The 12,019-nt window shown below is 39.5% G+C and overlaps 1 pseudogene; it reads right to left on the bottom strand.

Annotated features, from left to right (window-relative positions):
* Nucleotides 1–5,378: 5,378 nt before the first annotated feature.
* On the bottom strand, nucleotides 5,379–5,951 carry LOC147572480 (large ribosomal subunit protein eL29-like; annotated as a pseudogene).
* Between the last annotated feature and the right edge of the window lie 6,068 nt (nucleotides 5,952–12,019).

The raw sequence follows: 12,019 nt of genomic DNA, 5'->3' as shown, positions 1-12,019 counted from the left end.
GCGTGATGTTCAAAAAGATAGGAATGACGGTTTGCATATACAGACAGGGCAGTTAGAAGCTTTCTTTCTTAACTGACAATTATAGATACAGTGCATCAAGTGGGCATGTGATAAATATCAGTGCTCGCTTGACCTACCAAATATATTTGTTTGGGAAAATATAAATGACAAATTGACCTTCAGATTAATAGCTACCATATTGGTAAAGTACAAATCACTTTTAACAGCCACATTACTTTAGTAAAGAGAAGCTTGCTAACTGCTCTTTAATTAAGTACACTAATGACCTTAAGGGGATTAGTAGTCTTGTCTGATAATCAATAAGCATGGCAAGATTGCTGCCTCATAAACTGGGGTGGGAGAACCAAATTAATCTGCAAAGATTAGTTCCCCCTAGTTTTTTCCTTATAGTTTGATTCTTTACAGTCCTTAGGAAACTCATAATCCCAGGCAAAAAGAACATAGCAATAATCTGTTTGTTTTGAAGATGTCCATTTATTCTAGAAAACATGGTTTAAAAACAGTGCCAAGAATCCAAGTGACAAATTAGAGGCCTTTTCCTGCAAATCGTTGCTTGAACAATGCTCAAATAAAATTCTCTGCTGCCCTATTTAATAAGTGATTGACTAATGGATTACAACTGTGCCACTATGGGGTTCAGTTTCTTCATTTGTAAAATGAAGGAGGTCTCTAAGGTCCTTTCCAGTTTCTACATTATATTTTGAACAGATAATAATGTATTTATTTTGTGAATTATCCATTTTTTAGCAGCCAGTCAGCCTTGTACAATTGACTCTGAGCTTCTGGGCTCTCATCTTCGTTTGCTCCTACACACTCGGCAAAAGCAAATATAATGGTCCAGGAAAGAACATGTGTACTACATTATCAATGTAAAACAAAACAAATAAAGTAAAACTTTGTGCAGTATTTGATGCAATATGGCACAATGGAGACAGGAGGAGATGGGAGAGGAGGTGGAATTTGGGAATAATAGCTTTGGAGTCACAACTGTTTTGTTCAATCTACCTTTAAGATGCATGACCTTAGACAAATTGTTCTTCTCTTCTCAACCTCAGTATCTGTGTATGAGAGGGTTAGCACACAGATCATCAGAATTATGGTGAGTAAACATCCTACATACATATCATATTTTCCAGAGCGGATGCTTAGTAAATGGCAGTTGCCTTTCCCATCTCATTCTTAGACGTTTCTGGGTATCAGATATCACATGCAAGTTTACATATATATGTAAATATACAAACCTATATACAATATAAGTACATAGTACAAGTCTATATACAATATATGTATAAATGTAAATATAAAGTCTATATACGATATAAGTATATATGATATAGAAATTCTACACTTATATCTGAGTACTCATCAAATCCTTTAAAAATAGGACTTGCCTTTTTTATCTATTGTTTTCAGCTCTCAGTGTAGTACCTGGCACACGCACATATCGATCAAACCATTAAGTACATTTTATAGGTAGTTTTTTGGGAGCATTTTATTTATTTATTTTAAACCTTCAATGTTGTATTGAGGCTACCTGGACAATCAGCCTACTTGCTAAAACAAATACGTAGGATATGATTTTTCTTTAAATATGTCAGCATTACCAGTTTTGTGCTCATTGGTTTACTTATACGATAATTAAGCCTATATCCCAGGGATTGTGTGAAGTAGCTTTAAATATGAAATGATCATAAAAACATTACATAGCTACTTAACATGTGTATTCACATGAGAGGCTTTTTCTTAAGGTCTTTTAATAGCCCCATTTAACTCATCCATTATTGTAAATGTATGTCAATTCTTATGCAAGGAATACTGTAAGACTTCGTGACTTGGTGGCTGAAAGGTCAGTAAAAGCCACCTTGTCTGCATGAGATAACCCCCTATTTTCTAGGAATATTAAGATAATGTTATAAGAGCCATATTTGCAGAAGCATCTCAGAAACGTCAAAAGCTAAAAAAAAACAAAACCAAAAACAAACAAACAAACAAACAAACAAAACCAAAATCTAACCCCTGAACTTCTAGCAACACTGCTGATATTTCCGAGATCCTTTATTAGGAACTGGTTATGTAGCCTCTTAAGTAACACTTCCATGAGAAGAAAATGAAAAAAAAATTCTTTAGAACAAAATCTCTGAGTAAGGGAAAGAAGGAATCCTCCTTCTCTGGGTATAAAAAACTGTTCACATTTCCCATGTTCTAAGAGTGAAAAATCCATATAGTTCATGGTAATGAAGCCCATTCTGAAATTATGTGAGATGTTTGATTTCTCCCAAACATTGTTGTCCATATTTTTAGATCCCATGGCAATTCGTATTTTTTTCCATTTGTGCAAAAGCAGAGAAAAGGGTCGGCTTGCCTCCAGCACTGGTATAGCTTGTAAATGCTTAAATACTGCTGTATTTCTCTTCCAATAGCTTGTGTCTGGGCAAGTGTTTCTGAAGCTGTTCCTCAGCTTTCTCACTTGTCGGAGTGGCTCAGAGTCAAGCCCTCTTTCCCCGAGGGCACTTTCTGTAGCACCTGCTCTGATCAGCGAACAGACACTACACTATGCACCCCTTGCTATTGCTTGTGGACTGACTGGGTGTTGCTCTTGGTAATCAGACCTGCCAAATGATCTTTAAAACCTGCTGAAATATGTATGCTTTCGGGCTCACTCAAGAGGTCTTATTGTCAGAACCATAAGCCGGCATCATCCTCCAAGTCATCAACTGAATCGAGGGTGTCATTACAAATTGCAAACTACCTTGTTCAACTGTTTGCACGTGGATGTGCTAACCTCAATATCAACACACAGTAGCAGGCCATGAGATTCTCTTAATCCCTTTCTTCCAGTCAGTCATTGCCATTAAAACAAACAAATGTCAACCGTTCACACTCATAAAGTTTCCTCAAAGTCTCTAGCAATGGATACAATAATAACAAGTATAAAATTATCCTAAGTTTCCACTGTGCCTTTCAGTGAAGACTTACAAATTCAAAATGTCCAGGGTGCAATGTTGCTACTCCAAGGAACAGCTAGGGAAGATAAGCACTCCTGGAACTAAGACCTCATTCTTGATTTAGCTGAAACAATACCACAAAGTTGTTATACAACTGAAAGAGAGAATGATAAGGTATTATTATTATTATTATTATTATTATTAATTATTCTATTAGATATTTGTGACAGCAAGAGAATGAAGAAGAACGATAGAACATTCCAGAGTCGATTCAGTTGACGATTAATGGATCTGCTGAGCACCCTTCCTCCTTTCTCACTCGTGCACATGGGCCAGTTTGAAGCCTGAGGGGCCTATAATTTTAGCATTGTCTCCAATGGCATGACTAAAACATCATGGGGAGGAAATGCACAACAGTGAGGAAAGCACAGGCTTTGCTACCACCATCTCCCACATGATCTCCACGGGACTTGGGCAAATCCCTTCACTTCTCCAGGCCTCCCCTTCCTCTTCCATAAATATCAATATCGCAGGGCTCTTGAAGTTTCAAAGCTGATTTACATGAAGCACCTAGCACCACGCTTAGGTTCAGAATAGTGATTTTTCTTAATGTTTGTATTTATTTTTGAGAGAGAGAGCGCGCGTGAGAGAGGAGCAGAGAGATGGGGAGACACAGAATCTGAAGCAGGCTGCAGGTTCCAGGCTCTGAGCTGTCAGCACGGAGTCCAATGCGGGGCTCAAACCCACAAACCGTGAGATCATGACTTGAGCTGAAGTCAAACGCTCAACAGAGCCACCCAGGTGCCCCCAGAATAGTGGTACTTAAATAGGTGCTTTAATTTTCAAAAATTAAAGAGCCAAAACTTCATTGGTGCCTGTACCCATTCATCCAGATTAATTCATTAGTAGCAAGTAAGGCCCAAAGAGACCTGAATGGAGAGCAGAGAAGTTTCAGAGAACAAAACTTGTCCCTCGAGGGCCATCAGGAATGGGACCTTACAGAGATCAGGAGAGTGGGAGCTTACAGAAGGGTAAGCAATGAGGATGCTCAAAAGGAGTTTTCTGAGGCATTGAACACAGTTTCTATTGCTCTGGACTAGCCCTGAGTCTGGACGAGGATCATTAATCGGAGAGCAATGAAGTGTTATTAACATCAAATTATGCATTTTATTTTGGAATAGTCCATTTCTGTTTCTTTCTTGTGAGAAATATTTTCCTCAGCATTCTCTCAAATTGGCAAGTTTGTTTGTTTGTTTGTTTGTTTGTTTTCTCACAATGCTGTTGGAGGGTCCACTGATGGAAGATTTGACCGGAGGCATGAAGCACATCAGAGGTGTGGCCCTGGTTCGCATGTTTCTGTTGGATATATCGATAAACCACTCTGGAATTAGGGTGCAGATGCCTTCTGCCACAGATTATGAACTGGGGGCCAGGGTAGTGAAACTCTGCAAAAAACATTCTTCTTACATTTTTATTGCCTACAAAATGCCAGGAGAGTTTCCAAGTAAGAGCAATCACTGTTAAAGAAAATAGGACATAAAATAAACTGTTATTACCTGCAAAACAGCTGTATTTCCTTTTCTTCCCACAGATGCACATAAACCCTCTGTATACTCTGACATGAAGAAATGTAATAGAACTTTTATTTCTGTAAACACTAGATATTTGTTCTTTGATAGGTAACATCTGAAGAAAAAAAAAAGTTGTACTTAAAATTTTATCAGCTGTTCCATGATCTCAACATTAAAGAAGGGATCTTGCAAATTGATCTGGTCATTCTTGGTCTAAGTCCTTGGGCTGTCAAGGTTAAGATCAAGTGCTTTGCAGGAGGACAGACTGGAATCCAATCCCACCTCTGCTGCTTAGGACGTAGCATGTGACCTAAGGAAAGATTTCAGCTCTGCAAGCTTCAATCTCATTGTCAAAGGGTGAACAACCATGGCACCTACCTCACAGGTCTTAGGTACTAAATGAAATATAATATCTAAAATGCTAAATACAGCACTTTGACCCATGGGAAGCCCCAAATAAATGATAGCTATTATAGCAAAATTGTACCTAGTAAATGGTTGTCTGTTATCATTTCATAATATGTAAGGGGACCTAATGTAGAAGTTAAGGAAATGAGAATATTTTTAATTGCACACTTCTTTTTCCCCTTTTATTTAAACCCATTGCTTGTCCTGATTGTTTTCTTTAAATGCTATGAATGGTTTCCCAGCTCCCGTCTTATAGACATGTTCTTCACCTATCTAGAATTTACAGCTGAGAGAGACCTCATATATAATTTAATGCAACCCCCTTGTTTTCCAGATGATGGAACTAAGCGTTAAAAGATGACATAACTTGTGTGATGTAGCAGGTGTAATCATCAAGACTCCTGATAATTCTGGGCCTCTGTCAGCGTTCCTTTCAGGTAGTGATCTTTTTTTTCTTTAACAGATACTTCAGCTTTATTTGTACAAATAGCCCAGGAAGACAGCGGCCCCATGCAGACAGAAGCCCGCGAGCCACTCCAGTCCTTCTGTCTTCATATCAGCGACAGAAGTCTCTATGCTAAAGACTTTGTGGGGGCCTGGGTACCTCTGGGGGCTGAAGCCACAGCTGCCACCTGAACCTTGGTTTGAACCTTGGCCTTTGGCAGGCAGAGACTGAGAGCCTTGGTGATACGAACAGAGCACATTTTTTAAGCTTGGGGTGAGCGATGTAGGCAAGTTGACTGAGCTTGCAACTGCTACCCTTCGGGACCATGGGCTTGATCTCATTGGGCTTTACAGGGGCCTTGCTAGCCTCAGCACATGCACTCATGGCTTTGGCATTGTTGGTCTCCATCTTCTTCTGATCCTTCTTGTGCTTCTTGGAAAGCATGTGTTCCTTAGGAAATTGGGATCAATTCATTTAAGACATCCATGACTTTGTTTTGATGTCACTTCTGTGACATTTTAGGGACTGGTTATACATAGTGTGGTTCTTGGATTTGGCCATGTCCTCACCAAAGCCATGGCTCCCAAAACACCTAGGACCACCAGGTAAAACTCACTGAACTTGAAGCTAACTTATTCTCTTCTTTGTCCACGATATGAATTCTTCTACTTGTTCCTTTTGGTTGTACTATAGTTTTCATGACACATAATCAGCATTTTCCAGGTTCTCTGACCTTTTCTAGAATTTGAAGACTCCAGACTGGATGTATTCCCCTATTAGTGTCTATTTACAGACAAGGGTTACTGAAGGGCTCCTCCCTGCTCCCTGATTTTCTGGAACGCCACGTCAACTCAAAGGACCTTCTCTGACAACTTTTCTGAGCATCCCTGGTAAAGGTTATGTTCTCTTTTGACCTCTCATAGTTCCAATTCTGTGGTATTTGATCCTCTTTCCTGGGTTCTAAGTCCCTGGACAGAGGGATTCTAGCTCCTGCAGGGTCACATACTCACCCATCTCCCAATGGATCTCCAGTCACAGGACAGTTCCTCTTTCTTTGTTTGTAGGAGAGCACCTCCAAGGGTCACATTAAAGCACACCAGGGACTGCTTCTGATTTCTGAAAAGTAAAGCAAAAGGCAGGAGATTTTGAGTTTTGGTTCTTCCTCCCTTTTAACTCCTAACTGGCTACAATTTAACATATGACAGTGTCCTGTTGTCTTCTTCTTTCGTCACTGTCAACTTTTCTCAGTAGAAGTGTCTTCACAGGCCATGGTATAAATATTCAGACAGATTATTTAACTTAAAGAAGATTCCATTGGTATCCTAATTTAAATTTTTTTAAGTAAATTTAAAGAACTCCTAATATCTAGCAACTTATGCTCAGAAATCAAACACTGGTTCCAAAATCAAGCAAGCACAGAACAAGCTACTTCATCACCTACAACTGTTGAATAAAAGCTTTATATGAAAGAAAGAAACTATCTTCCCCTATCGTTTCTAATTTCTGTTATTTTCATCTTGCCTTAGTCACCCATTTGTTCCTGGAGGCCACTTGGCAGGTGGATAAGACACAGACTTTAGAGACATGCACCTGGATACAAGTCTTATTCTCTCCTTCTTGTTTTCTGGGTGATCTTTCTTTCTCGGCTTTCTAACCTAAAAAATGGAGATACTAACATCGATCCCCAGGGTCCTGGAAATATAGACTGAAATAACGATTACTCCCTTCGTCCCTTTAAAAAAACTTTCTGTCTTATAGGCTCCTTTCTTGTGATTCAACTTCTACCCTACCTCCTTTGAGGAAGGCCAAAGAGTATGGATTTGGTGTGTAAAGTTTTATAGATCACGTGTATCGGTTTGAAAACACGTTAAAATTTGAAAACTGCTTTTTATATAACTTTATTAAAACTGGCCTGAAGTGGTAACTTAACTGCTGACCAGTTTCACTGGGGTTAGGGGGAGGCAGTTTGTGGGGTCTATACAGAAAGCTAGATGATGACAGACTTGTTTTCAAGAAAAATACCTCTACTTTTAAACCTGAGTGAAATGAATAGACAGCTTCCACTGAAGGGAGGGGCATGGGTAAAAAAAGATGAGAACACATTCCTCATCCATAAAAGCACCAGGAAAACTGCATTGAGTCCGGATGGTACCCAGCTCAGACACAAGCCAAGGGAAGGCTCTATGCCTTCAGACAGAAATGCCCTATAGATTGCATGTGAGGAAACACAAAAAAAAAGGTCTTAAAAAAATCACAGATGGAAATGTTTGTGGCTGGGTAGAGGAAGAGAATTAGAACTTAGTCAATATTCATTTTTTTAAGTGTATTTATTTATTTTCAGACAGATAGAGACAGTGCCAGTTGGGAGGGGTAGAGAGAGAAGGGGATAGAAAGAATCCCAAGCTGGCTCCACGCTGTCAGCACAGAGACCAATGCGGGGCTCGAACTCACAAAATTGTGAGATCATGACCTGAGCTGAAACCAAGAGTCAGACACTTAACTGACTGAGCTACCCAGGCATCCAAGAAATTAGTCAACATTGTAATAATGAGTGTTTTGTAAGACCTATTACTTATTAATTTATGTCTATACTTTCCTTTGAAATGTATTGTAAGGTATATGGCAGTCTTAATTTGGGAATTCATGTTGGGAGTGTGTCAGTGTTGCTGGGGATTGAAAGAACTAACCAGAAAGGCAAACATCCAGGCACCCAAAAATTGATTTGCATGCTATCAAATGTGGTTTAAAGTACAACTGGGAGGTCAAAAATTGGCCTCTAATTACTATCATTGAGCATGCATTTGGTGCATAGCTTCATTTAAGATCCCCTGAACCACTCTTAACTGCAGAGAACAAAATGAGGGTTGCTGGAGGGAGATGGATGGGGGTGGGCTAGATGGGTGATGGGTATTAAGGAAGGAACTTACTGTGATGAACACTGGGTGTTGTATCACTGAATTCTACTCCTGAAATCAATATATTGCACTGTATGCTAACTAGCTAGAATTTAAATAAAAATTTGAAAAGGGGGAAAAACAAGATCCCCAAATCAATTTATGCCCCCTCCCACTCTTTCCTCAGGGGAGCTAACAGCTAGTTGTTTTCAGTCAAATATTTCTTATTTCTAGAGGGCTGCATCAACCCAGAGAGGCTGGATTAGGACTTTCACTTCACACTCCTTAGAAGCCAGTATTTCCTTTTTGTATGGACTCCCTACAGTTCAATTATTCATTCAAAGCTTCTCCTCTCTCAACCAAACTATAGGAATGCAGGGAATAGGTCTGGTTTCTCACATCCTTCTCCAGATACCACAGCAGCCAGTGCATGATGGGCTCTCGGCCTGTGTAACAGATGTTGTCCTATGCACATGTCACGTGGTCATGAACAAAACCAACACAAATCCTGCTTCGTGGAGCTTACCTTCTATGAGGGGAGACAGGCAATAAGCAAATAAGAAGGGAATTCTCTAGAGAAATGTTTGAAGGTGATGATTGCTTTGGAGAAAAAGTAAGCAGTAAAAGGGGATAGTGAGGCTGGGGATGGGGTTTTCAGTGTCAGTGATTATGTCACTGAGGCTTTGAACAATGATCTAAAGAAGGTGAAGAAGCAAGGATATCTCTCAGAATGGTGTTTTCTGGTTGAAAAAAAAAAACAGTAAAAGAGAGGAAGAGAGAAAGAACACAGTTGCTGGTCTAGGGCCTCTGTCATTGGGCTGGTTCCAACCTCTGTGCCCCGTAGCACTATGGTAGGTTAGAAATGATACATATAAAAATCTGAGAAAAGAACTCTGGCTTGGAGTTATTTGCCTTCTAGTTTGAAACACATAATCTGAAAGAAAAACTAGATCATATGATACAGATCCACAAGAAGTCAAGAAAAGTAGGGGCAAACGCCAGCTGGGGCCAAGTTCCTGGAGAGGTGAAGGCAGGGGAGGTGCACCAGTGTAAGCCAAGGTAGGAAAGGAGAAAGAAAGAGGAGACACAGGGTAGGATTTGATTTCTGGGATTTTCGGAGAGAAGGCTGGCTTGTCGAGGTTGGGTCAGAGACAGTGCTTAGTGCCAGAAAAAAGAAACCTTGTGCTTGATGTGACAGACAATTGTATTAACTAGAAGATTTTATGATGATTAATCTGAGACCCAAGATAGACGGAAAAGGAGGAGAGATGAAAAGTGAGTCAATTAGTATATGACAGCGACATTTGAAGCATGGAATGATGAGGGCATGGCACCAAATAGGAGAAAGATGGAAAAGCAAGTAGCTAACTGCAGGATGCTGGGCAAGACCCAAACCCTCTCAGTCTGTTCTTTCACCTGTACCATAAATGAATTGGGCCAGATAACCCATGCAGTCAGTTCCAGCTTTAATATGCTATGACTCTGTTTACACTATAAAAGCATAGTATATAGAGAGCTCTCTGTATTTTATATTAATTGGGCTCTAATATTGCCTCTTTCCATGGTCCTATTTTGCTAGCTACTGTGGGTATACCTAGACCAGTATGCTGAAATATTCATTGGAAGCTTCACTTAGAAAGTCTCCAAGAGTCTTCTGAAATCCACATTCAAATCGCTTCGAAAAATACAAAAATTCACGTGTGTGAAACAATGTGAGCTTTCAGAAATAGTTTAGTTTATTCTAAGGCTATTATGAGAAAATTACCAAAGCAGATAGGGAAAAAGAGAGAGGGTTACCACTACAGGCAAATATACAAGTCCAACACTTCTCATGAGTGAAACCACAAAATGAGGCAAATACTAACTGGAAAAGCCATAGATCGTTTGAAAAACAGCCATATATACGCAATGCCATCCCTTCCTAGGGATGTCAGTTACATTGACTTTAGCTTATTTCGTGTTTGACAAGACTTTAGCCTGGTGACTGACCAACTTATCAACAGGGTGAGGAAATGTCAAGCAAAAGTTCTCTATAGGTAAGTAAAGTAAAAGTATATTACGATTTTAATTTGGGGGATCTACCTTTAACTCAGCTTGAATCTTCAGAGATGGTTATTTTTTATTCATGTGCTAAATTCATGGCTTCATTCCAGTTTGGTGTTCTCACACTGTAGGGTAAAAGAACTCTTCCTAAGAAATCTTAAAATTAATTTTGTGCAAACACATTTAAACTAAGCATGCTTCGGTACCTCCCTGGTTTCCCTCCAAGTGTTCCCACCAATTGCTTTGGGGTAAAATTGTTTCAGGACCATGAAAAAAGTAATAGAGGTATATTTAATATATAATGCTGTCTACCTCACACCTGTCAGAATGGCTAAAATGAACAACTCGGGAAACAAGAGATGTTGGAGGGGGTGTAGGGAAAAGGGAATACTTTTGCACTTTTGGTGGGAATGCAAACCGGTAGAGTCACTCTGGAGAACAGTATGAGAGTTCCTCAAAAAATTTAAAATAGAGCTACCCTATGATCCAGCAATTGCACTACTAGGTATTTATCCAAAGGTTACACAAATGCCGATTTGAAGGGTCACATGGACCCTAACTATCAACAATAGCCAAATTATGGAAAGACCCCAAATGTCCACAAACTGATGAATGGATAAAGAAGATGTGGTATATACATACAATGGAGTATTACTCAGCAACCAAAGAATGAAATCTTGCCATTTGCAACTACGTGGATGGAACTGGAAGGTATTATGCTAAGCGAAATAAGTCAGTCAGAGAAAGGTAAATATATGATTTCACTTATGTAGAACTTAAGAAACAAACCAGAAGAACACAGGGGAAGGGAAAGAAAAATAAGATAAAAAGGGAGAGGGAGGTAAACTAGAAGAGACTCAAATACAGAGAACAAACTGAGGTTGACGGCAGGGTATTGGGTGAGGGGGTGGGCTAAATGCGTGATGGGCATTAAGGAGGATACTTGTTGGGATGAGCAATGGGTGTTATATGGAAGTGATGAATCACTAACTACTACACCTGAAATCATTATTATACTATATGTTAACTAACTTGGATTTAAATTTAAAAATATATATGTTTATATGATGCTATCTGGGCACTAAATGCATGCTAAAAGATAATGCAATATGCTTTAGAGCAGAGGTTTCAGGATAGTTCATACAGAGTAAAGTGGTAGCCTCAAATTCACAAATGGGGCTGACCCTAAAATTTGCAGGAGGTAGTACAATATGAAAATGTGGGGCTCCTGGCTCAAAAAAATCAGAGGGAAAATGCATTTCTGTTTCCACATGGATTCTCTCTTGAGTTGTCATGGTGATTTTATCAGCATGGGACTATTTAAGACCTTAGTCCCTTGAGTGCAGGGATACTGGCCAGGCAAATGTAGACGCTCACAGACACCCATGACTTGGCTCATGAGGTGCCTGCCGCCCCCCCAACCTTCCCCACACCTGCATTCCCAATAGCACAGAAATTCCAAATGCGATAGGACCTGGATTTTACTGGTTGGCACCACACCAGTAAAATTTGTGCCGAATTATTTGTGCCAAATAATCTGGTTTTAAGAAAATAGCATCATCGATCGCTTAATTTATTCATTTGTTTTATATTTACTTTGTAGAGTTGCTTTGTTGTATAATTGCGATCGGAGTGCACAGAATTTTTCAGATGTAATTATTTAAGTAACACTATGATAAAAAATAAGTGAAC

This window comes from Puma concolor, chromosome E4 (assembly GCF_028749965.1).
Source record: "Puma concolor isolate L17-30 chromosome E4, mPumCon1.1.hap2, whole genome shotgun sequence".
In the NCBI taxonomy this organism is placed as follows: Eukaryota; Metazoa; Chordata; class Mammalia; order Carnivora; family Felidae; genus Puma; species Puma concolor.
Note: the sequence above shows the minus strand (reverse complement) of the source record. Positions and strands in the feature narration are given on the sequence as shown.